Consider the following 12545-nt stretch of genomic DNA (forward strand, 5'->3'; position numbering starts at 1 on the left):
GCACAAACAGACGGGCCAGTTTGTGGGCGGAGGGCATTCCTTCGCAAGGTATGAGGTGAACCTGTTTTGAAAATAGATCAGTGATTACCCACAGTACAGACTTCCCCTGGCTAGGAGGGAGGCTGTTATCTCGGTTTAGATGTTTCCTCTCGTTTCTCTGCTGAACCGTCCAGACTCAAGGACGGCTACACATACCAAAGCCTGGGAACGCCACTCCTGGGAAATAATGCTCTGTTTATGCTTTGTAATCTCCCGCCGTTTCTCTGCCTTATATTTCTGAATAACGGGCAAGACAAGCCATAGCTGTCATCTTGCCTTCCATGCACTGTATTGCCTATTTGACCAGTAAAGCCATCTGCCTGGAATCTGATTGTCTCTGTGGTGATTTCTGGTTCGATGGGTCAAGAGCTGACATTATGACAGCTATCTCTTCTTCATCGATTCTTTAGTCAGGCTGGAGCCCTGGAGGGTTCGCCTGCCACTCGGATGGGAGCTAGGAGGGCGCTCTCCGAGTGAACCGTGACAACTGCTTCCTGGAACCCTGGAGTCCTCCTCGGAGGATCCTATCTCCTACGGGACATAGTAGCTGAACTCTTTAGAACTAATTCTGAGGTTTGCCGCTTGAGTGGACTGATCCAGACGCAGTGGCAATCTCTAGTGAGAGTTCCCTGGATGTTAACGTCGGAGGATACTAATGCTGGTTTAGACCTCCAGGATTTTGATCAGTTGCTTGATGATGCCCGGCTGGCAACTGAGGACTTACAAATACTAACTGGTTTATTGGATAAACTTATTGCCCGTGAGACTCTCTCATCCATGGCTCTAAGGCGTCCTGTCACCTCGGGGGAAGGTACCATGGCGGGAGCCGCACCGGCAGGTTTTTCTTTGGTACCCAATGCAGCTGACTGTCAAGCTGAAGCCAAGAGGATCGCTATCCAGACAGCCCTCCTCTTTGCGGATTGTACAAAGGATACCACGATAGCCACCTTGGCTCAACGTTTGACCCCGACGTTCGGGGCCGATGCACCCGCGGTCGCGGTCCGAGTGCAACCATTGTTAGGTGGGGAGCCCGACCCCCTACTCACGCTCCTGGAAACGGAACTTTTACCGCACATTACCGCAGCTGCCGCTCTGGGACTTGAAAGCGCACAGGCTCTCGCGGATAGGGAGGCTGCTGAAGCGGCTAAGGCGGAAGCCGAGGCTCAAGCCGCAAGGGACAAAGAGCAGCAGTTGGCTGCGGATCGGGCGCCGACAGGCGGCCGCCCCAAAGACTTCGGACAGAGTGGTCCTCCATTGGGTCTGTCGTTTTCCCCGGTATTTGCCCCGTCGTGCACGACCCAACGCGCACGCCGCCTCGCAGAACGATGCCAAGACTCCGAGGAGTCTGAGGAAGAGGACTTGTATGGGGACAGTTCTCAATGGGCCACAGGTTTTCGGACAAGCAAACCTCATCGTACAGGTGGCATGGGTGAGGACGTTCACCTGTTACGAGCTCAGAATCGGGAGCTATCTGGCCGTGTAGATCAACTCCAGGAGCTAATGGAACGCTTGCTTCAGGACAACAGGCAGTTACAGCGGGCCCTGACAACCCTGGCACAACCCGTTCCACAGGGGGCCGCAGTACCGGTTCAGCAGGGAGTGCCGGCCCAGCCACCCGCTAATGTGCCTGTTCAACCCCTGGTTCCCGGAGGTCCCGTTTTACCTGCACCCAGGGCACCCGTGCAACCGGGCCAACCCATGCCCGGTCCTTGGAAACAACTCAAATTGAAAACTACTTACGATGGATCTCTCGAAACCCTGCCCTGTTTCTTTCATCAGGTAGACAGCTATATGCGAGAACAAGGACAGTTCTTCCCTACAGAGGACAGCCGGGTTCGCTATGTGGCTTCCCTTTTGACAGGTAAAGCAGCCGACTGGATGGTCCTCCAGTTCGACACCCGATCCCGCTCCATCCGTTCCCTCAACAATTTCATGACTGCCTTACGGAGGAGGTTTGAGGATCCCTTTCTGGGGGAACGAGCCAAAGCGGAGCTTCTACAATTAAGACAAGGCTCTACTCCAGTTCGAGAGTTTGCCGATGAATTCCAGAGACTAGCAAGCAGAATTGTGGACTGGCCCGAAGCCACCCTAATTCACCATTTCAGGGAAGCCTTACACCCTGACATTATGAACTGGTCGTATATGCGGGGTGATCCCGACACCCTCGAGGATTGGATTCTATTAGCCGAGGAGGTGGAAAGCCGCCGGTGCTTTATTTCCCTCGTCCGCCAAAGAAACAAGGAGAAAAGCGTCCAAAAACCCCAGCCCAAGACACCGCTCCCCAATCCACGGAAGCCCGCGCGTCCACCCCAGGATCGCAAAACACGGTTTCAAAGAGGAGCTTGCCTCACTTGTGGGGAACTGGGCCACTTTGCGGCAGTCTGCCCACATCGCCCTGAACTCTTTCGCCCCAGCATGGCAGCCCGAGCTCGAGGACGACCTCAACGCAGAGGCACCGCGGCCACCCGCAGCGCAGCGCCGGGAAGACCCACACCCTCTGCACTTCACGTTGAGGACTCATCTAACCTTCCTACATCGAGTGACCCCGTCGGGTCCCGGATTACAAATGCCCCATTGGGGGACAACTCTCCTTCTTCTGACGAAGAGAACCCATGGAATCCTCCAGCTTTGAACCTGGAAACCCCCCTTGATTTGTCAAAAAACGGCTCCGGTCTGTGGTGAGCGTCTCCACAGACCCCTGCAGAATCTCGTGCTAAACCGAAAGCTCCCACCAAGGTGAAGGAAGTGGAAACCACTGTTTATGTGGACGCAGTTTTACAACACTATAAAGGTGGTCCCCAACTACCCGTTAAGGCACTCATTGACTCCGGTTGCGGTCGCACTCTAATCAATGAGGCCACATTTGCAGCACTCAAAGTCAAGTCCGAGGCTTTACCAGCCCCTGTCCAATTTGCCCAAATGGACGGAAGCCATTTCAAGGGGGGCCCAGTTGATCATTGCACTACAGGGGTGGCGATGGGTATTGGCTCCCACTGGGAGCAAATAGACTTTACCATAGCCCCTATCCGATTTGAAGTAGTCCTGGGAATTAACTGGATTAAAGGTCATAGTCCCAGTATAGACTGGGAGACGAACACTATCTCCTTTGCCAACCCCAAATGCGATCAGCACCGACAGCAAGTTGCGGTGCTGTCTCCACCCGCTCCGGCATTAACCTCCGATGTCCCATCACCGCCGTCCCTACCTGATGTATACCAGGACTTTGCGGATGTCTTTAACATTAAAGAATGTGATGCCTTACCCCCCCACCGTGCCACTGACTGTGCAATTGAGGTGGTGAAGGACTGCACATTAACCAAGAGTAAGATTTACCCTATGAGCGCTTCCGAGCGCACTGTACTACGGGACTTTTTGGACAAAAACCTTGCCCGAGGGTTCATTCGCCCATCGAATGCTCCCAACTCAGCCCCCACATTTTTCGTCCGAAAAAAAGAGGGCGACCTGCGCCTATGCATCGACTTCCAAAAGCTCAATGCAGTTACGCAAGCCAACGCTTACCCTATACCGCTGATTTCAGATATTTTGGGACAATTGCAGGAGGGACGTGTATTCTCCAAATTGACTTAGTAGAAGCCTACTACCGCGTCCGTATCCGCGAGGGAGACGAACCCCTCACTGCCTTCTCTAGCTGTTTTGGAATGTTTGAATTCCTTGTGATGCCTTTCGGATTAAAAGGAGCCCCGGGGGTCTTCATGCAACTCATCAATGAAATCCTCCACGATTTACTGTACCGCGGGGTGGTAGTTTATTTAGATGACATTCTTATTTATTCAAAAACCATGGATGAGCATGTCGCTCTGGTCCGAGAAGTTCTGCAGCGCCTGCGCAGTCACCAACTCTTTGCAAAGTTGGCTAAATGCGAATTTCATCAGAGCAAAATAACTTTCTTGGGATATATAATCTCCCACCATGGCCTTAGCATGGACCCGGCCAAGGTCCAATCCGTCCTCGATTGGACCCCTCCCTCCAACCGCAAACAAGTACAACAGTTTCTAGGTTTTGCTAATTTCTATTGCGGGTTCATCCCTAACTTCGCCCAAGTGGCGCTGCCCATCACCGACCTTCTGAAAACAAAGGGTAAAGGAAGCTCGGTTACGTTACCCTTCGCTAAGATACTGTGGACTGATCAATGCCAGTCCGCTTTTGTAGCCCTCGAACGCCTTTTCACTTCGGAGCCCGTGCTACGGCACCCAGACCCGAATCAAATGTTCATTGTGCAAGTCGATGCCTCCGACGTGGCTATGGGAGGGGCCCTTCTCCAAAGAGGACCAAATGGTCTCCTTCACCCCTGCGCTTACTTCTCAAAGAAGTTTGCGCACTCCCAATTGAACTGGCCCATTTGGGAGAAAGAAGCATCAGCCGTTCACCATGCACTTACTCTGTGGCGACAATTCCTGGAGGGGTCTAAAGTACCCTTTGAAGTCTGGACCGACCACAAAAATCTAGCTGCCCTCACGGGGACCCATAAATTGTCCGCGAAACAACAGCGTTGGGCGGATTTCTTTGCTCAGTTTCGTTTTGTCCTGAAGCATGTCCCTGGAAAACAAAACGTTCTCGCAGATGCTCTCTCCCGACTGCCTCAGTACCCGGTGAAACTCGATCGGCCAACAGACTCTTTACTTACGCCCGCGCAAAGAAAAGCCCTACCCGTGCTGGCTGTACAAACCCGATCCCAAACACTGCCCCCACAACGGAAGCACGCAGTAGCCGATGCACCAACTCCTCCAACCCAACCGGCCGCCAAGCCGCCTGCAGTCGGCGCACCACCGCACGTAAGCGCTTCCCCCTCGTCGACCCCCATATCTGCTCCTGCTTCCACCGTAAAAAAGGGGGGTTCCCGTCTCTGAGTCTTTCTTAAATTCCCTTCGGGCACAATGCCTTATGGAACGCTCTGCTCAAACCCTGCCTCCCGATGTAATCGAACAAGGAGGTTGCTGGTACAAAGACTCGAAATTATACGTGCCCAAAACGCTCCGAAAAGAAGTCTTACATTTGGCTCATGGAGTAAAAACAGCTGGACACTTTGGGTTCCTAAAGACCCTTCACCTGTTGCGCAGACAGTTCTGGTGGGGGGGAATACGTTCTGACATTGACTCTTTTATTCGCAGCTGTCCTGTTTGCGCCACGGTCAAGCGATCTCAAGGCAAACCCCCAGGACTACTGCAACCACTTGAAATACCCAGCAAACCCTGGGAAGTGATTGCTATGGATTTTATGACGGATCTCCCTCTCAGCGGGGGGAAAACTGTGTTATGGGTTGTCACTGACTTATTTTCTAAGCAAATACATTTGGTTCCATGTGCGGGGATCCCCTCCGCTCAGAAGTTGGCCCGCCTCTTCGTGTCACATGTCTTTAGACTACATTCGTTTCCGCGCAAGATAATCTGCGACCGCGGAAGTAGTTTCGTTGCTAAGTTTTGGAAAGCTTTTCTCAAATTTGTGGGGGTGGAGCAAGGGTTGTCTAGTGCATACCATCCCCAAATGGATGGTCAAACCGAACGTGTCAATGCTGTACTCGAATGTTATTTGCGCTGTTATGTCAATTACCACCAAGATGACTGGGTAGAACTGTTGCCTTTTGCAGAATATGCCTACAATAATGCTGTACATCAGTCCACAGGTTTCAGCCCTTTTATGCGGTGTATGGACAGGACTTCGGTCCTATCACCCCGGTAGAAGGATCAGAGGGGGAGGGGGATGCCGACATTGCCTCTTGGGCACACACCCTCCGTACAACATGGCCCTGGCTGATTAGCCACCTGGACCGAGCCAAGCGCAAATACAAGGCACAGGCTGACAAGCATCGTTCCCCCAGTAGGGACCTGCAAGTGGGTAACCTGGTATACCTTTCCACCAAGAACCTGCGCTCCACCCGTCCTTGCCATAAGCTCAGTGCTAAATACATTGGCCTATTTCCCATCACCCACCTCATAAATCCTGTCACAGTGGAACTGTCTCTCCCCAAAACTCTGAGGCGTGTGCACCCCGTTTTCCATGTCAGCCTTCTAAAGCCCCATGTTGCTTCCCCACAATGGCACCCGGAGCCGCCTCCTGAACAACCCATAATGGTGGGGGGGGAGGAACATTTCGAAGTCTCCAAAATCCTGGATTCCCGCATACACCATGGGGCCTTGCAATACCTGATCCGCTGGAAACACTTCCCCCCTGCCTATGACCGGTGGGTTCGCGCACGGGATGTCTCGGCCCCCAAACTCATCAACGCCTTTCACAATGCCTACCCGGACAGACCAGCCCCCTTGCCGGATGGGAGGGGGACTTAAGGGGAGCAGGATGTCAGGCTGTTATCTCGGTTTAGATGTTTCCTTTTGTTTCTCTGCTGAACCGTCCAGACTCAAGGACGGCTACACATACCAAAGCCTGGGAACGCCACTCCTGGGAAATAATGCTCTGTTTATGCTTTTTAATCTCCCGCTGTTTCTCTGCCTTATATTTCCAAATAACGGGCAAGACAAGCCATAGCTGTCATCTTGCCTTCCATGCACTGTATTGCCTATTTGACCAGTAAAGCCTGGAATCTGATTGTCTCTGTGGTGATTTCTGGTTCGATGGGTCAAGAGCTGACAGGCTAGTGATAAAATCCATGCCGATTACTCGCCAGGGTGCCTCCGGAGTTTCTAGGGGTTTTAACAATCTGGGGGGTTTTCCCATCAGGCGTTTATTGGTGGCGCACGCAGGGCAGGACCTAATAAAACCATCGATGTCCTGGTGCATCCCCAGCCACCAAAAACGACGTCTTACCAGGTGTAAAGTTTTTACGAAGCTGAAATGTCCCCCCGCCCTGGAGCTGTGGCTGCACTCTAGTACCTCTCGGCGCAGTTTCTGGGGTACATAGGTTTTTCCCTCCGGGATGCCATTCTCCCCCTCCCCCAAGGGCTTATCCCCTCGCTCCTCCTGAAGAGCCTCCTCCCACCTCGTTTGGATGGTGGCGGGAAGCGTCCCTGGGACCGCCGGGGAGTGGGAGGGAGAGACCGCCTCCTCCTGTGGGGAGAGTGGGCTTGGTGTCGGAGCCACTGTGCGGGCTTGGGCTCGGGTCAGAACTCCTGTGCTTGCCCCCTCCGGGTTCAAGCCAAGGTGTTCCGGGGTGAATAGGGAGCCTACTGGCCGCTTGACTCTACAGTCGTTTTGCGGCATGCGGGAGAGTCCATCCGCCAGACTATTCTCCCTCCCGGGGACATGCTTAATAGTGAAACAAATTTTGAAAAGAAGTCCGCCCACCTAAGCTGTTTGGCCGAGAGTTTCCTTTGCCCTAAGATGGCTTCCAGATTACGGTGGTCTGTCCAGACCTTGAACGGTTCTGCTGCCCCCTCTAGGAACTGGCACCAGACCGTGAGGGCGTGCTTAATTGCCATGGCCTCTTTCTCGCCAATAGGCCAGTTAAGCTCAGGCCCGGAGAACTTTCTTGAAAAGTAAGCGCAGGGTTTGAGCGTCCCCTGTGCATCCCTCTGAAGGAGCGCTCCCCCCATTGCCTTGTCTGAGGCATCCACCTGGAGGATGAACGGGCGAGAACAGTCTGGGTGGGCCAGAACGGGTTCAGAGGTGAAGCAGACTTTTAGTAAGTCAAATGCCTCTTGACAGCAGGTGTCCCACTCCACCTGATAATTTGTGGCTGTAGCCGCCTGTCCCTTCCCCTTAGTCTTTAGGAGGTCCGTGATGGGGAGGGCTACCTTGGCAAAGTTGGGGATGAAATTACGATAAAAATTCACGAAGCCCAGAAATTGTTGGACTTGCTTGCGAGTCCTGGGGGGTTCCCAGTCCCGGATTGCCTGAACCTTTTCGGGGTCCATGATCAACCCGTCGGGGGATATGACATAACCGAGGAAGGACAGTTGGTCCTGATTAAAAGCACACTTAGACAATTTTGCATATAAGTGGTGTTTGCGCAATCGACGCAGTACCTCCCTCACCAACTCCCGGTGTTCCTCCGGGTCCCTAGAATAGATTAGGATATCATCTAAGTAGACAATAACCCCCTTGAACAAGAGATCTTGCAAGATCTCATTAATCAGTTGCATGAAGCACAACGAAGCTCCAGACAACCCGAACGGCATCACTAAAAATTCAAACAGCCCATAACAACACGAAAAGGCTGTTTTCGCCTCATCCCCCTCCTTTATCCCGACCCAGTAATAGGCTTCCGCCAGGTCCAATTCTGAGAACACCCTGCCTTCTTGGAGTTGACTGAGAAGGTCGGGGATGAGGAGAATGGGGTAAACGTTCGTTTCAGTCACAGCGTTAAGCCCCCTATAGTCCACACATAACCTGAGGTCTGAAGTTCCCTTCTTCTTCACGAAGAAGCAGGGGGACGAGAACGCGGCTTTGGAAGATCGTATGAACCCCCGGGCCAAATTTTTATCCAGGAACTCCCGCAATACAGTCTTTTCTTGGGGGTTCATGGGATAGACCCAGGCTTTTGAGGGTTTAATGTCCTTGGTCAACTCAATGACACAGTCCATAGTGCGGTGAGGGGGTAGCAAATCACAGTCCTTCCCCTCAAACACGGCCGCGAAATCACTATATTCTGGGGGCAGTGTCGTGGGTTCTGCCACCGTGGCACTCTCCCCCCTCCCTCGGGCATGCCCTCCCTGCAGTGTCGCTCCCATTGGGGAGAGTCAAACACCACCTGGCGCTGCCTCCAGTCAATGCTTGGATTGTGTCCCACCAGCCAGTTACTCCCCAGGACCACCGGGTAAGCGATCCCAGGGGCTATAGTAAGACTGATCAATTCCCAGTGATCTCCCACCCCCAACAACACCAGGCGGGAGTGCAAACGGACAGGACCCCCTTGCAGATCACTCCCATCCATTTGACAGAAACGCAGGGGCTGGTCTAACTCTAGGGTCCCCACCTGCAAGCAGCTAAACACCTCCTGGTCTATCAAAGTCCGGGAGCAGCCAGAGTCCAGTATCGCTACTACAGCGACGGTATCCCCTCCCCAGGGATTCCGTAAAATCACGGGTACTAGGAGAGTGCTTCCCTGGTCACTCACCCAGGTTGGAACCGGATTGGTTTCTGTCAAGGTAGCCTCCCGTGCCGGTTCGGTCACAGAAAGCCCTCCTTGTTTTTTGCCAGCGACGAGTCGATGGGTGCAGGTGCCGGGTTGGCGCGCAGAGCAGTCGTCCCGCGCTGGGTGGTCGGCCCCTCCATTCTCCTCTGGTCCGGGATCCGGGTCGTTCTGCCAGCAGCCGGTTCCGTAGGTCCGTTGGGACATTTCACCGTGAAGTGCCCTACTTTTCCACAGCACAGACAGGTTCCATTCTTGAAGCGGCGTGCTCTTTCTTCCAAGAACCTACCCCGGTTCCCTTCGTCACAGCGGGACTCGGTCGCGGCGCTCCCCTTAAAAGGACCTCAGGGGGGTTCTTTCGTTGGACGATCCTTCGAAAACTGGAGCGTCATCTTTCGGGTCTCTACCTGCGCCACCAGCCGGATCCATTCCTCAATTGTCCCCGGGTCACCCAATGTCAAGCAGCCATCCAACACTTCCCAGCGCAGTCCTTCACGGAAGTGTTGGACTTTGGTAGCTTCGCTCCACTCTCGTATTTTGCCAGAGAGGGACTGGAACTCCTGGGCATATTCCATGACAGAGCGGGCCCCCTGGAGTAGCCTGCACATGGTAATCTTGGCCCTTTCCAACTAGTGGGGATCCTCAAAACGGCGTTGCAGGGCTGCCAAGAATTCATTCAGCGAGTGCAGGATCCAGGGTTCGGATTCTGTTGCTGTCACTGCCCACTCTACCGCCTCCTTCTCCAGCAGGCCGATGGTGTACTGGACCTGGGCTTCCTCTGAAGGAAAAGTCTCTCCCTGGTCCTCCATGAACCCGGATAGCTGGAGCAAAAAGTGGGGCAGCTGGGCGCAGGACCCATCGAAAGAAACCTTCAGGTCCCGGGTAACAGCTCGCTTGGGCGGCACGGGTGGGGGTGTTTCAGTACCGATGGGCGTTTGAAGCCCCCTCACTGTCCCCAAAAGCTGTCCCCACATCCTTCTGCAGGATTCTCAGCTGCTCCTGGAGATCACGATTTTGGAGGGTCAGCATGCGGTCCTCTGTTCTGGGACCGAGGGTGGAGGCGTGGAGGGGGTGCCCCACCGGTCGATTGTCATCCATTCCCGGGTCCTGACTTCTTCCTCCTCATAGAAATCGGTCAGCGATCCTCGGTACAGGCGGGCGAGACCCGGGTCCATGGCCGGCCGCCGGACGGTCCTCTCGAAGGCGTTGTCGGTCCCAGTCATATACCTTAGCTCGGCATGAGTCGGTAGTGCAGGCCAAGTCAGCTCCTCCGCAAATTCCGACGGGCGCCATCCCAGGGTTGCTTCTTCCCGGTTCCCCTCTGTGGTGACCTCCTCCACTCGGGATGGATTGTGGGATTGAGCGGACATCTTATCCTCGCACTAACGAGTTTTCTCAAAAAAATAAATAAAAAGTGATTCTAGCCTACTGTCAGGCCTCAGTAATCCAATGCGTTCCTGGCAATAACTTTTCTCCAGACGGTACAGCGAGTTAAAAGTTTATTACAGAAAGTCAGTGGTTTCAGCAGGTAAAAGACTTATGGCTAGAATACAGGCATGGGGGAATAGTGATACATATATAGGGCAGATACAATAGGGAAGATTAGGTTTGAGAAACAAAGAAACAATACAGAATTTAACTACCGGCAAGTACTTAAGCAAACGCATACAGAAAATAAACGCGTGCGTTAACTGGCTGATCTTTCCGGGCTCCGTCATTGTTTTGCAGGACCCAGTATCAGATCGGCGATTTCCCGGGCGGGTCTCCATTGAGGTGTAGATCTTGGGAGGGAGACCGGGTGTAAATGGGGGAAGGGACGGAGTGCAAAAACTTCATTTTGTCCGTGGGGGAAACCATCTTGTTTCATTCCGGGGTTGACAGAGAGCCTATCTGACACTTTCAGCTAATTAAGAGATAAGCAACATAAGTGCAAATAGCCAGTCAGCAGATGCATATGAGGAACGTCTGATATAGCAAGATAAGAAGGCAAATCACAACTCTTAAAAAGCAATTAATCTAGACTTTTTCTGTAACTGTTCCAACTAACTGTACAGGATTCAGGTAGATCTAAGCAATGGAATTCAAGGACAGTTGAACAGGTGTGTAATATCTCAGTCAACTTGTAAATTCAGCGAGAAAAAAAGGAGTGATGTCACTGGAACCGCTGCACTGTGACTCCAGTGACCCGCCCATGTACGTACCCCAACTATAGAAGCATCCCCCTTTAACATGCCAGGAGCCTATTCACATGTGTGCTTAGGGCAGTTAATATTGGGATCTTTTGCCAAGTTCATACCCGGGTCCAAGATTTGATCTAACTCCTCAGAAGTGTATGCAGGTTTTTAGAAATAAAGAGGTATGGGTTAAAGGTTTATTAAGAGAACTAATAGCAAAGGGAATTAGCGCACAGAATACAGAGGTGGAAACACACATATGCACACTAAATAAATGTTCTGTCAATCCTAACCCGTACTAAACCCCAACCTAAGCAAAGGTTACTAAAGAGAAAGGTGGGGAGGGGGAGGAAGTAAGATATATAAGCCTGCCCTGGTGAGTGAGATCCAGTAAGATGTGTTGGCAGAAGGAGAAAGCAGTGCCGGTGAGAACAGGGTGGGAAAGCAAAGGGGCGCCTGCTTTGGATGGCAGGGCTGGTGCCAAGCCAGGCGCGCATTCCCACACAGAGCTTTGGAGCCAGTGGTTGGAGGCCAGTATAGAGATGGGACCCTACAGCTGGAACTAAGAGCTGGGGTTCTCTTTATACCCCTCCCCCAAAGTGTTAAGATAGTGGGGGAAAGAAGATAATTCTCAAAACTGACTGGATTGGAGCCAAAAGTTTCCAGGCATCTTTGGTTGACTGCGTACCTCGGGAGAAGTGACCTGGCGAGGCATTCATCGCATCTAGGTTGGGGCACTGCTTCTGCAGGTAGGAAGGAAACTTCAGCACAGCAGCCAGGCTGCTAAGAGGAGTTCATGGCGGAGTTGGAAGAACTCCCCCTGGTCAAAGTGCTTATTCTTTCCTTTGAAGCTCATGGCCTGAGACCAGGTCATTAAGAGGATCCCCTATGACTCTGCCTGACAATTGCCCGATTGTCACCAGAGGCCCAACTCAAGATCTGGTGAGTGGCCACGGATGGCCAAACCACGCTGCCATCAGACTCCCAAATGTGCAATTGGACTGTAACCAGCAGAGAACTGTTGTGTCAGGACAGGAGGGGCCCCCGCTGGGTCATTCCAGTGGTCCATCGAGTTCACCGTGTTTTGCGTAGTGGCCAACCAGATGCCTCAAGATATATGGACAAGGGCTATGGCATCAGGAAGGGGAATTAACTTGTCCCCCTGTTTCCATCTTGCCCATTGGAAATGCCCCCTCAGGGCTGCTTTAATCCCCAGTGGGGGGAAATGTGGACACCAATACTGGAGTTGTCTTTTTTCCTCTAAAGAGAGCTGGGATGGACAACTGCTA

At 52.8% G+C, this 12545-nt stretch overlaps 1 protein-coding gene across 1 annotated transcript in view; it reads left to right on the forward strand.

Annotated features, from left to right (window-relative positions):
* KCNH6 (potassium voltage-gated channel subfamily H member 6) overlaps positions 1-12545 on the forward strand; it is a 145169-nt gene that overhangs the window by 104160 nt on the left and 28464 nt on the right. The gene's annotated exons all lie outside the window — the stretch shown is intronic.

Source organism: Euleptes europaea, chromosome 18 (genome assembly GCF_029931775.1).
Source record: "Euleptes europaea isolate rEulEur1 chromosome 18, rEulEur1.hap1, whole genome shotgun sequence".
Lineage (NCBI taxonomy): Eukaryota > Metazoa > Chordata > Lepidosauria > Squamata > Sphaerodactylidae > Euleptes > Euleptes europaea.